Source organism: Alligator sinensis, unplaced genomic scaffold (genome assembly GCF_000455745.1).
Source record: "Alligator sinensis unplaced genomic scaffold, ASM45574v1 scaffold114_1, whole genome shotgun sequence".
Lineage (NCBI taxonomy): Eukaryota > Metazoa > Chordata > Crocodylia > Alligatoridae > Alligator > Alligator sinensis.
Genome location: NW_005842525.1, coordinates 5086 through 18895, shown reverse-complemented (window position 1 = coordinate 18895; position 13810 = coordinate 5086). Strand labels below are relative to the sequence as shown.

At 44.2% G+C, this 13810-nt stretch overlaps 1 long non-coding RNA gene across 1 annotated transcript in view; it reads right to left on the bottom strand.

The window, feature by feature from the left end:
* The window catches only part of LOC112551608, an 83854-nt gene extending 76495 nt beyond the window's left edge, over positions 1 to 7359 (bottom strand). The window contains exon 1 of the long non-coding RNA XR_003095904.1: positions 7302 to 7359. This is a non-coding gene — a long non-coding RNA (uncharacterized LOC112551608). The remainder of the gene's footprint in view (positions 1 to 7301) is intronic.
* Positions 7360 to 13810: the final 6451 nt, after the last annotated feature.

Below are 13810 nucleotides of genomic sequence, written 5' to 3'. Positions count from 1 at the left end.
GAGCCATGCGCATGATCAGAGGTCAGGGAAGCAGACCCTACGATGACAGGCTGAGAGCCCTGGGGCTCTTTAGCCTGGAAAAGCGCAGGCTCAGGGGTGATCTGGTGGCCACTACAAGTTTATCAGGGGTGACCACCAGTATCTGGGGGAACGTTTGTTCACCAGAGCGCCCCAAGGGATGACGAGGTCGAATGGTCACAAACTACTTCAAGATCATTTCAGGCTGGACATAAGGAAGAATTTCTTTACTGTCCGAGCCCCCAAGGTCTGGAACAGCCTGCCACCGGAGGTGGTTCAAGCACCTTCATTGAACACCTTCAAGAGCAAACTGGATGCTTATCTTGCTGGGATCCTATGACCCCAGCTGACTTCCTGCCCTTTGGGCAGGGGGCTGGACTCGATGATCTTCCGAGGTCCCTTCCAACCCTAATGTCTATGAAATCTATGAAATACTGCAAAATTCTAATTAGAGTGCCAACAAGCACATGCATAGGCAGCTATTGTGTCTCCATGTCTGATGTCTTTCTTAAGGAAGAAGACCATGCGTCATTTTGCCAGAACACAGCAGTGATGCGCTGACTGTTGGCACTTTCCCTTGTATATACTCTGAAGTAGGTACATACTACACCTTTTAATGCTCATTAGGCAATATGAGCTTTCTGATATCCACAGTTATTTAAATGCAGCTGGTCTAGAAAAAATCTAAAGACAACCAAGAGAGATAAATCATTTCTTCAGGTCTCATTGAAAGTTTACTCCTCTTTCAGGTCAGATGATGACTGGCAGACCTGAGTGACAGGAAGGTCTTGGGCTAGCACTCGGATTGTATTTCATGAAGACTTCACATACTTAAATCTACGTGAAGAAGTGGTTCCTTACAGACTTTAATGATCTTAATGAGAATTTCATTTAATCCAAACATGGAGCAGTTTCATAATTAACAGTTGGAAATGTCTGTTCTCTTATATTTTGTAATCTCTTTACTTGGAATGCTTCTAGCTTCTTCTCATTTTCCTTAAATAATCATCGTTTGGAATAGCTGAAGAAATTTCAGAACAGATGGAATAATTCCTTGACAGGCAATACTGTACAGCAAATGTTTAAGCATTAATTATTAACTTGGCATTTTGTAATATATTAAAATCATAATACATTAATTTAATGCGATTATGGAGCTATGCGGTAATTCCAGATGTCTGCTTTAGCTTGGCATCAATTAATGTTCCTGTTGTACTCATTGTAAAACATTTCCATTTGAAATGAAGGTCTCTTGTGAAACTTTCCATCCAAAATCCACAGAAAACCCCCATCCACAAAAACTCTCTAAAACTCAGAAATCCATTATACTCTTCCAGTTTCAACACAAAAGGGGTCAGTTCTGCCATGGATGTTTTGCCATTAACTTTGGTGGGAACTCACCCTTAAACTCCAGAAATAGATTTCTATTCACTCAGGTAGAGTTTTGAAAATCTCGACTCATTCACCGTGCAAGGTCCCTATTCTCAAGTTTTATCTTGGTTGAAACAAGTTGGGGATTTCTGGTTTATGCCTTACTAAAACAGCCTCTTAAAACAGACTATTACTTGAACACAAGTTCTTCAGCTACCCTGCAAGCAACATACAACAGCCAGTGAACAACAGTGAAACACTAGCACCCAGGCATGGGTTCCTTTGAAATACCTCTGGGTGCCAGATGTAGCCCAATTCAGATGGAGAGCCTGGTTTTACAGGCTCTTTTGGAAATCAGCAAATGACCCTGCACCTGTTTCCTATGTATATCATATAATACCACCATCAATGAACATCTATCTAGAGAAGCAGGACCAATCCAAAAAGCAGCATCCTGGCAGTTCTATACCCTGAACAGCTGTTCTCAGGCAGAGTACAACAGGACATCCTCACATTATCATCTTCACTTAATGCAAATTTACCAAGACAATGATTTGCTTCAAATTCCACTGGCCCTGGAATCAGAAGTTCCAAAACTGGGCCCAGATGAAAACCGCCCCTCCTGCCCCCACACACCCCTAGCCTCACCCCATTACAGCACAGTGAAATATAACCAGGCACTAAAAACAACCCCATATGTGATTTTTAAGTTATTTTGGGGTACAATTAAGCTAATATTCATGACAATTATCTTGATAGAAATGAATTATTGCAGGCCAATAAATATAGTTTGCTTTCTGTAGATGAACAGATAATTTGATCTGTCTTACACAATTGGAATCCCCATCATTGCAGTATAGTAGGTGATCATTTTTCATGTTCCATAAAAGGCTATATCTAGAATTATACTTGCATTTTTCAGTGATCATGATTTTTGTACATTTAGTGTAGATATGTGTGTGCACTAATCAGATAGGTACACAATTCACGAACAGAAATGCCCATTTGGGGATGTAGCTTCAGGATCTGATTATGCAAATAAGTTCCAACAAAAGCTCCAAGAACAGAAGAAAGGCTTTGTTAAAAAAAAAAAAACCTTTACACAACAGACTGGAACATGTTGACATTTTGTTGCACAGAAACCTTTACTGCCATGATGCACAAGCAGCAAGGAAATCAAAGAGTATACTTCTTAAGAGGTAGGCCAAACAGGCTTAGTATGAAGCAGGAGACAAACACACAGTCGTGTTTTGGTGACAAGCTGGAAAATATAGTTCATCTACATTTGGGTGAGTGCCATGGCTCTTGGTTGACACTTCAGAGTTGCACCTGTGACAAGGGCTGCAAGTGATCCTATTATAGCTTTCAGAGGCCTCCAATACAGTTGATCAAGATGCTGTTAATTAATTTGTGACCTGGTGAGTATTCATGGGACTGCTGTTAAATTTGTTCTGCTCCTTCCTATCAGAGAAGCCCCAGAGGTTGGTGATGAGCAAATGCTCGTCATCCTCTCAGAACCAAAAGGGGTCCTGTGGGAACCCTCAAATCCCATCCTTTTACCCCTCTTGTTCAACATGTATCCGAGCCTGCTGGGAGAGCGTATGCAGAGATTTTGAGTGATGTGCCATCAGTATACTGATGACATCCAGCTCTATCACTCCTTTTAATCCAACCTAGGCCCTGCAGTTTTAGCCCTTATACAGTACCTATTTGGGGACTGGATGTGAGTGAACCAACTGAAGCTGAATCCAGACAAACCTGTACCTCGTGACTTGGTGTGAACAGGGCTAGAGACCCTTGTCAGTGGGGTTTAGCTTCCCCTTGTCACGGAGGTTCACAGCCCTGGAATACTCCTGGATGATCTTCTGAGCCTGGATTTTTAGGTTGCTGCAATGGCTAGGATTCATCTGTCATCATCTGGTGAGAAGTCTGTGGCCCTTCCTTTCAAATTTGGATCTGACCACTATCATCCATACTTTTGTAACTTTGAGGCTGGTCTGCTGCAATGTGCTCTACATGGGGACTCTCCAGAATTTACAGCTGGTGCAGACTACTGTAAGTCTACCTTCTGCCAGCAATGTGTCACCAGGAACATGTTACTTTGGTGCTCCAGAGGCTAAACTGACTTCCAGGAGCTTTCCAGGCACAATTCAAGTGGCTGGTTTTGACCTATAAAGTCCTAAGTCCTGAGCCCTACCTATCTAAAGGACTGTCCCCCCCTTCGTTATATTCCATCACAATCACAGTCCCTAAAGGTCAGCTAAGACCTTTTTACCCTTACTAGCCTCTTGCAAGAACCATCAGTGCACTGAGTTCATTTGGTGGAAAAACTGTAGTAAATTGTTCTTGAAACTCTGGGGTAAAGCATCCACACCTGAGGATAGGAGGGTGATTCAGGTGGATCTGGACAGACTCATGAAATGGGCGGATGAGAACCTGATGGTGTTCAACACCGAAAAATGCAAGGTTCTCCACCTTGGGAGAAAAAACCTGTAGCATGCTTATAGGCTCAGTAGTGCTACACTGGTTAGCACTACGGATGAAAGGGACTTGGGGGTCATGGTTGACCACAAGATGAACATGAGCCTTCAGTGTGATGCTGCAGCTAGTAAAGCGAGCAAAACACCGGCTTGCATCCATAGATGCCTCTCAAGCAAATCCCGGGACGTCATTCTCCCGCTGTACTTGGCCTTGGTGAGGCCGCAGCTGGAGTACTGCGTCCAGTTTTGGGCTCCACAATTCAAAACGGATGTGGAGAAGCTTGAGAGGGTGCAGAGGAGAGCCATGCACATGATCAGAGGTCAGGAAAACAGACCTTATGATGAGAGGCTGAGAGCCATGGGGCTATTCAGCCTGGAAAAGCACAGGCTCAGGGGTGATCTGGTGGCCACCTACAAGGTTATCAGGGGTGCTCATTAGGATCTGGCGGAACATCTGTTCACCAGAGCCCCCCAAGGGATGACAAGATCGAACGGTCACAAACTCCACTGTGACCGATTCAGGCTGGACATAAGAAAAAACTTGTTCACTGTCCGAGCCCCCAAGGTTTGGAATACACTGCCGCCGGAGGCGTTTCAAGCACCCACTTTGAATGCCTTCAAGACACATTTGGATGTTTATCTTGCTGGGATCCTATGATCCCTGCTGACTTCCTGCCCCTGGGGCAGGGGGCTGGACTCGATGATCCTCCAGGGTCCCTTCCAGCCCAAATGTCTATGAAATCTATGGAAGTTGTTCCTCAGCTTTGGTGCTTCCTTCCTTTTGAAGCCTGTCAAAGGCTGAGCCTGAACATCATTCAGAAGCAGTGTAAGACCTTCTCATTTGGACAGCATTTTAGCAGGTAGGATTAAATGCTGAGGCATTGTTTGAGGAACTCTTTTATCATTTACTATTTTTTTTAAATATTTAATCTACTTTTAGGACATATCTTGCTGTTCTTATAAGAGACCCTGAGCCTTATTTGGGGGGAGAGTGGCATATAAATCAAATAAGTAAGTAAATTAATTAATAAAACATACTCATTCCAGTGTTATAACCCTTAACATCTACTTGGCAAAGGACCAAGCGATTCAGTGCGCTGAGGAAGAGTTGTTCCATTACCTACACCCTAGCATCTATTTACCCTTCCAGAGAAGATGGAAGAGCCAGGCTCTGTGGTCAACAGTGTTCATTTTGCTACTGCAGACATGCCTCTTACCCCAGCTTTTGAGAGTGGTGAAGCCAATACAAGGCTACACTGCTCCAGCAGCTCCCAGGCACTCCTGCTTAAAGAACAGACCATCCCAACCCCCAGCATTATACATGTGGAGCACCTGGGAGAGAGAGTATCTTGATGGTTTTGGTCATGACTGGTGCAGGATGGAACCTTAAAGAGGGAGAATTGCAGTTATAATGGGGCAGGTCCCAGTTGGTAAAGGCAGTTTGTAGGAGGTCCAGGAGCCTTTGAAAAGTGCATCCTGTACCTAATGCTCAGCATTCCTTCTGAAATATCATAAGCCCCACAACATTTTGTTGCTGTTTGTTAGTGCTTCAGCTCCTGAAGGTCAGGTAATAATGGCACTCTCACCTTTTATCAAAACAAGTTTTAAGTCCTCATGGATGGTTAGGTAAAAGTTGGCAAGCATAATCTGGGGTCCCCTAATGGCTCAAACCAGCAGGCAAATTAAGAGAACCAACGATTTAATATTTTTTTGCAAATCTCACATTATGGGGAGCCCAATGCATGACCACTGAAGGCTTGGGCTTGGCAATGGAGCTGCAGATCAACTCCTGCAGCAAACTGAAATTCATTTATCAAAAAAACCCCATATGCAGTCCTGGCACAATTAACTTTTGCTTGGTCCCCTCCTCTCCCAAGGGGTGCCATGCCAGAGCAGTGAAGGCATCTGCTACAGTTCCAGAGATGTGAGTTTGAGCCTTAATTAGATTTATACCAAAAGTCTTTCCAGTTGACCCAGCTGTAAATGGGTCACTTGGGGGAGTTGAAAGTGGCTGAATACATTTGCCACATTGCTCCTTGTGTTCTGTTGACTGCAGAAACTGGCTATGCTAGACTGTCGGGCCTTTTCTGTACTCCCTTGTATTACGGGCTCCCAGAATGGAGAGTAGAACTCCATGGGTATGAGTAGAAAGAATCCCTGGCAGTTCAGCTCCATCCAACCACAAGTGAATTGGCTCAAATGCTGTACTGGAGGGCCCACATCCTATTTCAACCCATAGTCACCATGTGGAACAAATCTTTTGCTGACAGAATAATGTGGTAGAAAGGAACTTCATTGATTTTACTCTCCAGCACCACTCCTGGACTACATTTTCACTACAAAGAGTCTCTGATACATGCAATTATTAAAATGATCTATCACAGCAGTAGCATAATTAGGATGGCACAAGTGTGTGTGTGTGTAAGGGGGTGGATTTAGAAAGACTGCCAGAATGGATACCCCTAGGGAACTTGTGCTAGCATAAAGGCAAAATTGAAGTAAAACCCTACATTTTAGGAGACTAGATGTCTCAGAGGTCACAAACACTTTCAAAGCTAGATTGCACCACTACTTATGCCCAGATAACCTGTTCATAAATATTTGTTCATACTGTACTGAGGATGTCAAACATGCTGAGATATTAAGCAAAATGGCATTTCCTAATCTCAAAGTATCTTTGAAATTGACCCCAGCAAAATACTGCACACCTCTGGGGACACAGTCATCATGCAGCAAGAGTCAGAAGTGAAGGTGTTTTAGATAGTATCTGCAACAGGACACCTACACTGATCTCTAGGCCACTAGCATTCACTCATATTTCTCTCCCTGCCTCCCTGAAGACCACTTAATGGGTAGTGTCTGATTTGCACCACTTCAGGGCTTCTACATCAGGTTGTAACTGAAGACTAACAACCAACATATCTCAAGCTGCACTGCCCTTTTGGTTAAAGTTGCTTCATCCCTGCTAACCAATCAAACTGATATCTCAATCATGTCAGATTAATGTCACTTTGCTTACATCCTTGAGAAAAAAACTAATGCGTTTCTTTCTTCATAAAGGCCACTATGCAGTAAGTGACCAAGATTAAATTATGCAATCAGTTCATCTGTCCATCTGTTCAGTATCCTGTCAGTCAGGTGCTGTGCTTTCTTCTTTTTTCTCTTCGGCAACTAGTATTCTGTACTGGCAAGTGTAGTGAAAGCAGCATTATGATGCTGGGTAATATAATTCTAAATACCATCAAGCCTATAAAATGGGCAGCAAGTGATAAATAATTTACGTTGATCAGAACTACTGAATCTTATTACAAGTTTAGCAACTGTGTGTTTATGTCCTTCCTCCACTCCACAGTCATGCTGGAAAAAGAGAACAGAATTTCAATAGTTTTATGGTTAGATGCATTGAGCTGCTATATGCAGCAGTGACCTTACCGTTCTTTTTCCTTCAGTCCCGTGAGAGGTTATGGGGCTCATACAATGACAGGGCCTGCAAAAAACCAAATGGGAACAATTTCAATTTGATTTTTAGAGACGTAAAAATAAATCAGTGACATACTGCCCCTGGGGAATGTTTATATCTTCACCTCCTTTTCAACTGCACTAGTAAAGCTTTAACATATTTTATATCATCTGAAATATCAGAAACTGCCTTCTATTGCCTCTGTTTTTCCTCTATGGTATTTGTATGTATATATGTATACTTAAAGAGAAAACCAGGTAAGAGAGCCTCCATCAATGCTGCAGGCTTTTTCAAAACTGACAGTTGAAAAGCAACTTGTTAATAAGTAGAACCCCTTTTAATACCACAGATCTTCAAAAAGAACAAGGAAAATTACAAAAATTTAACCTTAGTTTTACCTTTTAGTACCCAAATGTGAAAAAAAGTTTTTCTACTCTGTTTTCTTACTCCAGGAGCTAGGAATGATCTTTTGTATGTTGATTCTAATCTTGATTTCAAGAAAGAAACAGATTGAGGAAGCACATGTCTTCAGTGAAAACCATAAACAAAAAACCTTAACTGCTAGTGCTGTCTGTTCTGTTCCTGGCCTTCTGACCTATGCTAATTGCTAAACTTTGAGTATTCACTAGAAATGTTTCTGTGGGCATGGTGAGTCTTCTCAAGCAAAATAGATGCCAGAGATTATTTTCTAACTCAAATATAGTGACATTTAATACAAGTGGTTAATCACTATTAACTGCTTTGGCATTTATTGCATGAATTATTATTAGTTAATTTCAACGTGTAGCATTATTTCTTAGTAATATAGAGTGGATAGATAGATAGATACAAGCAGTCATCAGTGAAGAAACAAACTGTACCTTACATACCAACAATGGTTCACATGCATTCATGGTTCATATTTTTCATACTGTTTCCTCTGAAATTTTTCAGTGTTAGGATGACACTCTAAGTCTGAAATAACTCCAAAGTTAATGAAAACTAAAAATATTTACTGAAAGATTTTCAATTTTTCATTTGAAGGACAAAATTTCGTTAGAAATGAAAAATTTTTTTAGTAACATTTTGCATGTCAACTGAAAAAATATTTTTGTTTTTTTTTAAATGTCTCAACAAATAATTTAGCCATCTCTTGTATAGACACTACCAAAAGATAGACTGCAAATGTCCTGTCTTTGGCATTGTAGAATTTGGCATTTATGGGTGCATATACACTTATAAACTTTCTCACAGTTAAGCTGACTTACACATGTAAGTGTACACATGGAGTGTATGCATGGACCAGAGACAACCTATATGTGGCACAAGTCACATTAGTTAAGTTGACTTAGCTCACAAGAGAGCTATCAGCATGTCAGGAACTGTACGTGTGCATGCTCTGATGTGGGTTAAGTCAACTTAGTTAAGTTACTTTACTTTAAGTCGACTTAGTACGTGAATACTCACCCTTTGGTGCTAAAAACCACAGGGCTCTCCCACTTGAGGTAAAGAACACATTAGCCATGCCTGTCAATACCCTTATAGTTTATAATCTCTTTAGCCACGTCTATGCGTCTACGAGACGCTACTATGCAGTGGTTACTGTGCATTTATTTAGTACTTGTAGCGCTGGCAAATATCTTTTAAGTGACACTACTACGCAGTAGCCTAATACTACTGTGCAGTAGCATATTAGCACTGTTAGTGCGTGATGTGCTACTGCATAGTAATATTTGGACACTGCACAATAGGGCTGTGCAAAGCTTCAATCCCCAATTCAATTTGGCAGAGATTTGGCCTGATTTGGTGGTCGAATCTCCAAATCCGAATTGAATCAAGAGACCTTTTAATCCCTCCGAATCAAATCGGAACCCTCCTAATTGATTCGAAGAGATTCGGAAAGATTCGACGATTTGGACATGTTTTTTCTACATATCTCCAGGTACCAGGCAGCTTGTGAATGCTAAGACGGTGGGGTGGATGGAGCATCCCACAGGAGCATGGGGGGGGGGGTCCCCAGCGTGCTCAGCAGCAGACCAGGAAGTAGACCAGAAGCACTTCTGGTCCACTTCCAGGTCTGCCGGGGAGCGCACAGGGGGCCCCCCTGCGTGACTACTGGTGCCTCCTGGGCACAAGGGGGCCCCCTGTGCACTCAGCGGCAGACCCGGAAGTGGACTGGAAGCACTTCTAATACACTTCCGGGTTCACTGCCAAGCATGTGGGGGGCCCCCTGAGCTCCTATGGGATGCTCCATCTGCCCCACCATCACAGTGTTCACAAGCTGCACCTGGTACCTCACGGTATGTAGAAAAAGTATTTAAAGCTGTGTCTATGGCCAAATCGCTGATTCTCTGAATCAGCATTGAATCGGGACAGTGATCTGAATCAATGAATTGGGCTGCATCCGAATCTGAATCGAATACGGCCTGTTTTGCACACCCCTGCTGCACAGTCAGCATCTCATGTCAATGTGCCCTTTGTTTATTAGCTAGAAACAATCACAAACACTGGCAGCTCCACATCCCATACAGCAATCAGCAGAACTATACTCATACTAGGTGATATACATACTTCTTGTATACAAAGGTAATATGCTTTATTTTCAGCAAAAGACTTCAGAATCATATCATTCCTATTCCCTCAGTGAATTTTTGTACTTCAAACTTTTCTTCCTTTATTCCTACTCCACATCTCCTATGCAGACAAGATTCAGGTTGCAGCTATTAGTCTGTGGCCAAGGCAATTTTTAACATGGTCCTGCTATTGAGCAATACTAAGCAAATCCAGAAGGTTGAACTGCTAACCAACTTTTATGGCTGCAAATGGGATGCTTCAATAACAGATACCACAGAGGCAGAAAACAGCGGCTGGGCAAAGGAATGGCAAATAGTTGTCTTACTAAGAAAATCTATCTTGGTGGTGGAAAGGATACTTATTTTTTTAAAGTTGTGTTCTCTGAGCAGAGATGGGTTTTATAACCCTTACTACAGTAGTTGCTCCAGATTCACGCAATGAACACTAACAAATCATGAGTTAAAAATAAATGTTTCTGAAAGATAACAAAGCTATTTATATGTCAAGTTATATTCCCATTTCAGAATGTAAGCTAAAATCTGAAGGCATGCATTAGTGAACTTTTTTTTGTATCTTTGCCTATATTATCCCTGGCCTGTGGATAATATTCTGTTTCTTTGTTACCCATCTAATCACCAATCCCACATGCAGTTTTGTGATCTGTGCCCATGCATTTCTCCAGAATATTAAGAGATGTATGTTCACTAATATGCATTACAATAGTTACAGTTTTGGAATCTTAAATAGAAATGATTCTGGGTTGCTCTATAGTTTGATTTTCATATAAAAAGATTGATTTATGTTTATGTAACTAATTATTCAAATAAGTAGGCAATCACATATAAAGATCATTTAGAAACTGACAGAGATATTTAAGATAGCAAAATAAATACTAATTGAAAAATACTGGAACAATTTGACATTAAAGTTGTGGTTATGGGTTATGTTGGTTTATACCAACTAAGGACTGTGCCATTCAATTTTACAGATGAAACAAAAAAAAAAAAAATATTTGATGAAGAGAAAGCCTGGCTTGTCTGTAGAAGTAGGCAAGATATCTAGGGTCTATATCTCAAACTAGAAGCCAGATTTCAAATTGTAGGACTTAATTGTTCTGTTTTTCTTTTTTATTTGTTTAACCTTTTTCATAAATAAATTCACAATGCTCTACCACCTCACAGATAATTTTAATATTAGAAATGGTTACTACTTTTCTAATGAAACAGGTTTACATTGGAAAAATAACCATTTGTCAAAATCAAAATATTTTGCAGAAGCATTCATAACTAAAATGCTTCTAGCCCAAACAAAAGAAGCTCTCCCACCCATCCCAGATTCTGGGCAGGGCTTAATTTACCTGTGGGCCTTGTTACATGTTAATTTTAGGTGGCCCCCGGAGCTCTTAACCCTGGATAATCCACCCATTAACATGTGAAACTAATTTTAAGTACCCTATAGGTGGCTTAAAGTTACTCCACTTCAGGGACAGCTTTACCTCTGATCTGTGTTAACTATGTTACACTAATGTTATGCTAATATTAGCTCATGTTACACTAATGTGTGGCCACTCTAGAGTACACATTAGTATCTACAACACCCACCTGCTCCCCCTGCTGACCTAGATAGAACCCACTGCCCCAGACTCCCCAATTGAGTCACCGCCCCCCTACCCCCACCCCATCCCTGTCCCCAACAAGCCCTGATCAACCCATTGCCCCCCTCATCCCTCTAAAAACAGAGCATGTAATCCCCCAATCCCCCCCAACACCTCAGATCACTGCTTGCCCCCTCCTACCCCTCTCCCCGGATGTACTTTCAGTGCTGCCAGTGTTGTCCCAGGGGAGCAGGCAGGGAAGGAGAACCCCTCCTTCACTTAAAACTTTAGGCCTTGTTTCTTATGTGAATTTGTTTAGCACAGGGGTGGGCAAAATGTGGCCTCCCATGGGCCACATCTGGCCTGCCAAGCACTTTCATCTGACCCATGGGGCCCCCCAACAAATTGTGCCCTGTCTAGCCCTTCCACCCATGAGTGTGGAAGCAAAGCACCCACACATACACACAGCCCCAAAAATGTACCCTATTATCTGGCTCCCACTCTTGTGGGGGAAGAGGGCCTAGCTAGCTAGCATGCAGCTTCTGTGCAGGGCTGCTGCTGCCACTGCTGCAGCCCCCAGGGACCTGTTCCACTTTCCTGGTCTCCTCCTGGTTCTGGGAAGCAGGGAGGGAAGCAGCAGGGACAGGGAGCACAGAGTGTGGGGCTGGAGCTTGTGGCAGGTGGCAGTGCAAAGCTGTGGTGGGCAGCATGTGGGTGTGAGGGAGAGAGTGGGGGCTGTGGGAACCCCCACACACTCCCCCCATGGTGTGCAGCCCCAGCAGATAGTGGTAGCAGCAGCAGGTGGGGTGCTCTGGGCTCAGGCGCCCAGTGGGGCATGGCTCTGGCCAATGCTGTACATCGCAGCAAGAGGCACAGCCTCCGCTAGGTCACCTGTATCGCCCATGCTCCCTGCCATTCGTGCACAGCCCCTACACTCGCACAGCAGGGAGGGAAGCCCCACATGCTGGAGTCAGGTGCCTTCCCTGCCGGGGCTGCACAGCACTGGAAAGAGGCTTCAGGTGCTGGAGCCTGCTGCCTTCCCCCCAGGGACTGCACTGCAGAGGAGGGAAGCCCCGGGCACCTTCCCCTATGGGACAGGGAAGGCAGTCGGCTCCAGCACTTGAGGCTTCTCTCCGGTGCTGCGCAGTCCCAGCAAGGAAGGATTCTGGCTCCTGGACATGGCACTTCTCTCCCTGCTGTGTAACTGTAGGGGCTGTGCGTGAGTGGCAGGGAGTGAGGGAAATACAGGTAGCTGGGTAGAGGCTGAGCCCTTTGCTGCAATGTACAGTACTGGCCAGAGTCATGCCCCACCGGGCACCTGAGCCCTGAGCACCCCACCTACTGCTGTGCCATGGGGGGAGTGTGGAGGAGTACCCCCCCCATCCCTGACACCCACACCCTGCCCCCACAGCCCCTCACATATACACAACCCCCAACATACCCTATGACTCCCCCATACAGCCACACCCCCTCACAACTCCCCACATCCTACCACACACACACCCACCCCTGACACACACACTCCCCACCCATAGCCCCCCCACACCCTACCATACACACACGCCCATTGGTGACACGTAGAGGGTGCACGCAGGTGCACGTGCACCCACTGAGAGAAGCGCTGCCAACAGTGCCTACGGGTGGTCGCCACTCGCCACCCCCAGCTCCCTCGCCGCTGACACTGCCAGCAGCATCTACAGGCAGTCACCAATCACTGCTGGCTGTTGCTGACATGGCCAGCGGTGTCTGTGGGTAGTCACCAACTGCCGGTTGGTGCTTGCCACCCCACCCCGTCACCGCTGACATTGCCATGGCCACCTGCAGGCGCTCCCCGCTCGCCGCCGCCACACCCCTACCACCACGCCCCCACCCAGCCTCCAGGCGCATGCATCGTTCATGCACACCTCACACATGATATCCAAAACTGAGAATTTATTTTTGAGTTATTATGCAATCACCTCTATATACACTATGCAAATAGAAATCATGACAAAAATATTTTCTGTAATAAAATTAAAATCTTGTAGTAGATGTTTGACTTCCAGTGCATGTTTTTTTCTGGTTCTAGGATGGAAACCCCCTCTCCAAAAAGGAGTATTTCCAGGGGGCAAGGGGAAGGACTTCTGGTGGCAAAAGTCAAGGGTTAGGGGGTGGAACTTCCAGTCCCAAGATGGTGACACGGGGACGGGGCAACTGTCAAGACGAAACAGTCTTTGCCTCCATTTTTCTGAGCAGGGACCAGGTCATTCCCCTCAATGGGATCCCCAACAGCCCCAGGGTAGGTACAGCCAGGCCCAGGGTCAGTGAGGACCTAGTCAGGGAACTTCTAGTGGG